Below are 7,007 nucleotides of genomic sequence, written 5' to 3' on the forward strand. Positions count from 1 at the left end.
GTGGCACCTCTATGACAAAAGCGCTACAAGAAGATCAAACAGTTCCTGAAGCAGTTTTTGAAGTTCTTAGTTTGATTTCTTGGCTTGATTTGTCATATTTGATGGTGTTTGGTCATTGTGCTATTCATTTTGATGTGTATGAATCCATTTTGGCTTTGGCAAGTAGTTTTGCGCTTGTCCGTTAAGGTATTATTGATATGTTGCTCCAGCAAGTTGACTGTGTCCTTCTTGTTGAGGAAGGATAATTTGCAACTCCAGCAAGAGGATATGTAGTGCCTTGTTGTGGAGGAGTGTTTTATGTTATTGGATTCATGTATTTCCCTTATCTATGTGCATTTGAAATTCTTGAGGCTCTCTTTATTGTTGCATTTTGGCATTTTGAGCTTATGGCTTGATTCTTGATAAGTGGCTCTTGGATTATATGTTGATGGCTATCTTTGTAAATCAGTTGCAACATATTTGTAATGAGTTTTGGATGAATTCCATGTTGAACTTCATGTTGTTGTTATGACATATCTTGTTATGTTTTACACTATGGTTTTGGTTCATGATAGGGAGAGTGGGTTCTTGCATGTGTAGGACCAAGGTCATGAGCATTAGATCTCTGGGAGGGGGTCTAGAACTATGGAGCCACATGAAGAGTTTTATTGTAAATGCAAGTGATAATCTTAATAATTGATTAGTGGGTTTGGGTATTTAGGAATTCACTAAACAAGATAAAAATTGGTTTTGTGGCCCCACCCAATAGCTTTAGAAGCAGTGTATGCTTGGGATGATCTTGGAAACACTGTGATCTCCTTTGAATGGCTCCAAGGTTGAGATAGTTCCACATGTCTATCAGGGTGAGGCTTGGCCCCTTCTTTATGAGGGTAGCATGTGATGACGTTGTTTCCCTACATGTGTCCATTATCTATATGCCTTGATTTGTTGATTGCGCCTCTAGAAGTTTGATTTCTTTGATTTAGCCATTTGATGTATTTTGATGTTGTATTCTTATGTTCGAGTCTTGTGATGTCATGATGTATCCTATGGTTGTTAGGTGTCAACTTAGGTCTAGAGTGTGGGTTCGAACATTATGTCATCTCCTAGCACGAGGGGTGGTTCCTATTTGGTTCCACATGGTCGAGCGGTTTGTTGCCTTCTTCCATTGGGATATTCCTCTTCTTGGATGATAGCGTGCATGGAATGGATTCTTGGATTATTCGTTATGTGGATATTCTTTGGACCCGATTTCTATGTACTTGGAAAATAAACATTGTACCATAATGCTTTGTATTTGTAAAAGAGTTTATGTACTCTTATGTTATGTATCTTCATGTATTTGTAGATGTAATTGATAAGGGAGTATGATGTAAGAGTTTAGGAGAAGTTCTCATTGTACATTCATTGGTGCATTGGATATTCATTATTTAATGTTAAATTATGAGTTCTATGTGGATAAGAAAGAGTTAGTATGTATGCATTTGTATTGTATCGAAATTGTAAGATGGGGTTGTATGTATAATCTCATGGAAATTAAGTTGGAAGAGTAGTAGTTGTTGTTATAGATCTTGTTTAAGAAATGGAAGTTATCTAGATGAAATGGATTATGTTACCTTGGTAGATGAGCTAGTTATCTTAGAGATATGTAATCAAAATTGAAGAATAATCTAGTCTTATAGAAGAGAATGGTTATAAAAACTATGATGTGTTTATGATGAATGAAAGAATGAATATTAGGAGTATTTGATTAGGTACTTTCTAAAAGAATCTAAAGAGTATGTTATGTGACTAAATTATACAAATGTGTTAAGGATTTATCATAGTTGTATGGAAAGTAAATGGATAGATGGATAATAGAATGTGATGTTCTAAGATGGATATATGACGTGTTAGGACTTTGTCAAGTAATGATGTTGAGATACCCTAGGGAGTGGATTTGCATTGTATGTGTTTATATAGAGATTGTGTTAATAATTAAATGGTCATTCCGCTTGCGTAATATGATCCTATGGATATGTTCATGCTGACTTATGCATTCATGTAAATTTTTAATGGTGCATTGATGAATAATGGTAGTAATGTTGTATTAGTGGAATGTTAGAAATAGCATAGAAGTGATAGTTACCTTAATTAAAAAAAATTTATCTCCTTTTGTTAGTAGATTTTGGTTTATTTCTCTAGGGTATTTTGGTAGGCATTACAAACCTTATGTACCCAGATTACTATACTAGCGATCTTGTACCCTGAACCCTATACCAATACCATCAACCCTAAACCTTGTGTACCCTCAACCATATACACTAAAACCTATATCCTATACCCTATTCCCTAAAACTTATACAAGGGAGAGAGAAATTATGACTGAGAGAGGGGAGGGAGAGATAAAATGAGAGAGAAGAACAAAGAGAAAGAGAGGGCTGAGGGAAGGAGGGAGAGGTAGATAGGGAGTGACTGAGAGGCCTAGAGAGGGGAGAGGTAGAGAGGTGAGGGGGAGAGAGAATTTCATAAAAAATTAAAAATGGGGGTAAGGAGGTAGGGAGATAAGTGAAGAGGGATGGGAAGAACTAGAGAGGAGAGAAATATAGAGGTGAGAGACCTAGATCTTGGGGAGAGAGTGGAGAGAGACCTAGGGGACAAAGATAGAGGTGAGAGAGATAATTGTGGAGAGAGAGGAGGGTAGTGAGATAGGGAGAGAGATGTAGTGAGGTAAAGAGGGAGGAAGGGAGATACCTAGAGATGAGGAGAGAGAGTGGGAGGGCTAGGTAGTGATCATGAGAATGGAGAGAGAGGGGAGATAAGTTCAATTAGAGAGGGAGAGAGAAGAAGAGAGAGAGGGAGACGGGGATAGAGATTGGGGTAAGAAAGGAAGACAAGTTACATAGGGTCGTAGAGACCTAGAGAGGGGAGAGAGAGGTGAGAGAGTGAAGAGAGAGAGAGAGAGAGATAGATCTACAGTTTGGGGGAGATAAAGAGAGTGAGATAGGGAGTGGGAGAGAATGTTAATATGAACATGGTGATTACTAAAATTCGAATGTCTAAAAAATTTATACGATCTTCTAAAACATAGAATCTACATTATGATTCATAGAGATTTGAAACCACTCTCAAACATCCTGCCGATATATACATAAAATATAACTTAATATGTCTGTCTTTTTCCTTTCTTATACTTAAATATTATATTTCATGTATATATTCTTATTGGGAGATTGAGTTTTACTTCAGTCCAAAACAAATAATCAAAGTGGGAGAGAGAGAGAGAGAGAGAGAGAGAGAGAGAGAGAGAGAGAGAGAGAGAGAGAGAGAGAGAGAGAGAGAGAGAGAGAGAGAGAGAGAGAGAGAAAGCGAAAGAGAATTTTTCAATGCGAAACATTTGGCGAGCAACAAATTGGGTGCTCATCAAATGAAAAAAATATACTTTTCACATTTGGCGAGCACAAAATTTGGCACTCACCAAATATTTTGCATTTAGAAATACCAACCCTTTGGGTTGGATTTTCCTTGGGCATCCAACCCAAAGGGTTGGGCAACAATTTCATGCCAAAGACGTCTTTTTTTTAAAGAAAAAAATTCACACTTTTTTTGCTATGTTATCCATCAAGTTTGCACATGTTTCAAAGCAAATTAAAATACCATGATGGTGTTATACACTCTCTTAGCTATCTAACCATATAATTTTTTCATGTTTTGATTATGTTAAGGTTTTCATGATCTTTAATTTCTTTTGTTAGTGTGATTGTTTTTTTGTCAAAAAACAACATGAGTTATTTTGGACCTATAGTTTTTTACGTGTTTATCTAATTTTGTAACAAATTACATTTTTAGAAACTAGACTCCATTCTACATGTATTGAATATTTAATTTATTTTTTATTCCTTTTAAAAAAATAGGGGGGGCACGCTCAATTTTTTTTATTTTATTTTTATGTTTCCACTTTAAAAATTAGTAAAAAATTATGTATTCATTAAAAAATTAGTCAATTTTTTTGGCATAAACTATATGGTGTTAGCTAATTTCTCACTGGAGTGATTTTTGAAATTCTAAAAACAAGTTAACATTTTAGAGGGGCAAGAATAGATGCCATGTTATGTTTTTTTTATAAAAACAAGAACAATTTGTGTGCCGCCCTTTTTAAAACCCTTGATCTCCATCAATGGACCTTTAATGGAACTTCCTCAAAGGAATTTGTTATCAGGGATGCCCAAAATTCTTTAGGTGCATGCACATGGGCCTGCGTAGTCCACACATTAGTAATTCTACCTTTGTTCTCTCATCAAGGAAGAATCAATGGAGCAACACATCATTCAATCACGAAGCAAAGCAACTATAATCGCAAGGTAAAGCCTCGCATATTTGAGATGGGTGACTTAGTTCTTAGAGAAAATCCTAAAAATCAGCAGGACAAAGATACGAAAGGCAAATTCGAACCAAATTGGCTTGGTCCTTACGTCATCACAACAATCTATGGATCAAGTGCATATTAGCTCTCAACTCTAGATGGAGAACCTTTGGAAGATCCTATCAACAACATGCACCTTCACAAGTTTTACACATAGCTCTTCAAAATATCCTAATATCAAAAATAAAAAAAATCATAAAAATAAAAATAAATGTTACTTGATGAAAAACTGGCAAACAGACGCCTTGTGACAAAAAAAAATGAAAAAAAAAGAAGTAAAGAGATAAATCCGTCCAACGGTGAAAACCACTTCAGTTGCGCCTTGGCCAAGTACCACTGTGAAAACCGGGTTACTGGCACCATGCGTAGAGATGTTGCTCCACCCTCCTTTAGGATTCAATCTCATCATTTCACCTTGCACACACTAACAACCTATCCATCCATATTAAACCTACTCATTCCCATCATGGCTTGTTACTGATCTACCTAAGATTAGTTAGCCATTCATAATAACCCTCCCCTTTTCACCCTTTCCTTCCATAATAAATTAGGTCCAATCTATAACTGGGGCAAAATCCTAAATCTAGTGATGGAAGTGGTACCCTGAGCATCACATGTTTTGAGGAGTATTGTATTCTCATTCATCCTTTTCGCACACAATCCGCAATAAGAAGTCATTTGCATCATCAATCTGCAATAAAGTTTCATTCTTCTTCACAATAAAGTATCAGTTTCATGGATTCAGTCAGTTTCAGATGAGACACAAGCAATAGTGGGCTTTCAACAAATCAAATCTTTCATTAGACTTTGGCAACAACATGGTTTTCAGCGTAATTTATCCTTTATCAGCATAACAACATTGTGACCAAATCAAACATGTTAACATATGTGGCAAGAAACACAAATAACATGAGGATTTCATTGTGTGTTGGTGTCAAGTCTTGGTTTTCTTTTAATTTCATCTTTTTGGTGACATGTCTTTTAGCTTTTTCAGGATATCTCTGACTAAAGATTCTATCTCGAGGATGTCTTTCACTAGAAAGGTGAGGATGTGATATGTTCACCTATTGTTTTGTTGTCTGTGGTTTGTATCTTAGTAATGCTATGACTTGTCCAAGGATATTAGGACATTGTGAGTATAATGTGAACTGGGGCATTCCTTGTTTGCGACTGTCTGATCTCCATGCAAACGAGTACAATGACTTTATGGGTTGAACCTATACCTCGATTGTCATAACCTATTTTCCATAATAAATCTCAATGATGATAAAGCACAAGAAGCTCTTTCACTTACATATATTATATCTTCCATCCCCTTTTCGCGATTGACCTCCATCGTCCTTCCATGAGTCTGTGTAGCCCACTATCACATGACTGAGTATAATGACACGCTAAAAATATATGCATATCATGTAGTTTGCACCTGCATCATCACATGTTAGCATATCTCATTCCATACATACATATAGATATCACAATAGCATCACATCTTGCATATATCGTTGGTTAGTAACTGCATTCTCATATAAAACATAAAATGCCAAAATAATGACACATCGTACATCACATCCTGTAAATAATCATATTATATCATTACCATATACTCATCTGTGTATAAACCCAAAAAATTAATAAAAAATAATGCATCTCATCATGTACATATTTTGCATCCATATCATAATCATCATCATAAGCAGAACATGCATAAATAAATTGCACTATCATATAGAATCATAAACACATAGTACACATGCATATAGTTACTGCAAGGATGGATCATCTTATATATATATATATATCAAAAAATAATAAGTGTCATGATACAATGATGTCAAAATCTCATATGGCTACAAAATCACCCAAAGGTGTCTACATCATCATACAAAAACTAATACAAAATGGGATCCAAGAGATCTATGATGAAGACCCTCCCTCAGAGCCAGCTGACCTCGAAGGAATCTGAGCTCCCGAAGGACCAGCCCCTGGATCATCTCATTTGTCCCCTCCTGCAGACCCTGCGGGACCATCTTTTCACCAAAGCAATTAACAGTCTTGTGTTTGCCCAAATCTCAGGCATATACATAACGTGTCTCAATCCCATTGCCTTGATCGCGGTGTGGTCCTCAACTATCAAATGTGTTCGTAACCGCTGTGTCACAGGGAATCTCTCTCTAGACTCAATCTGGGGTAAGTACTCTTGCATCCAATCAAATCAATCGTGTCAATCCTAGTGGTACTCATGTTCATCACATAGTGTTGCTTATCTTATCCTATCCTAGCCTAGTGGTACCTATGTCCATCACATGGTGTTTCTCATCAGGCTCTATCCTAGTGCTTATGTCTATCACATGGCGCTCCATCCTAGCGTATATGTTTGTCACATTGCACTTAATCCTATTCTACTAGAGCACTTGCTGGATTTTATCAATTCGACGACTTATCCTATACTCAACTTAGCAAACCTACCTATTATAGGACACCTGTTGAGTGAATCCTCTTCGCAACTTATCCAATTGGCAACATATGTCTATCACAGAATTGTCAATTCTAGAATTCTTTCTAGTTTTTCTTCCCTAGGGAACCTATTTGAGTGAACCCTCTCAGCAACTTATCCAATTGATAGTGT

The sequence above is a fragment of the Cryptomeria japonica genome, chromosome 3 (assembly GCF_030272615.1).
Source record: "Cryptomeria japonica chromosome 3, Sugi_1.0, whole genome shotgun sequence".
In the NCBI taxonomy this organism is placed as follows: domain Eukaryota; kingdom Viridiplantae; phylum Streptophyta; class Pinopsida; order Cupressales; family Cupressaceae; genus Cryptomeria; species Cryptomeria japonica.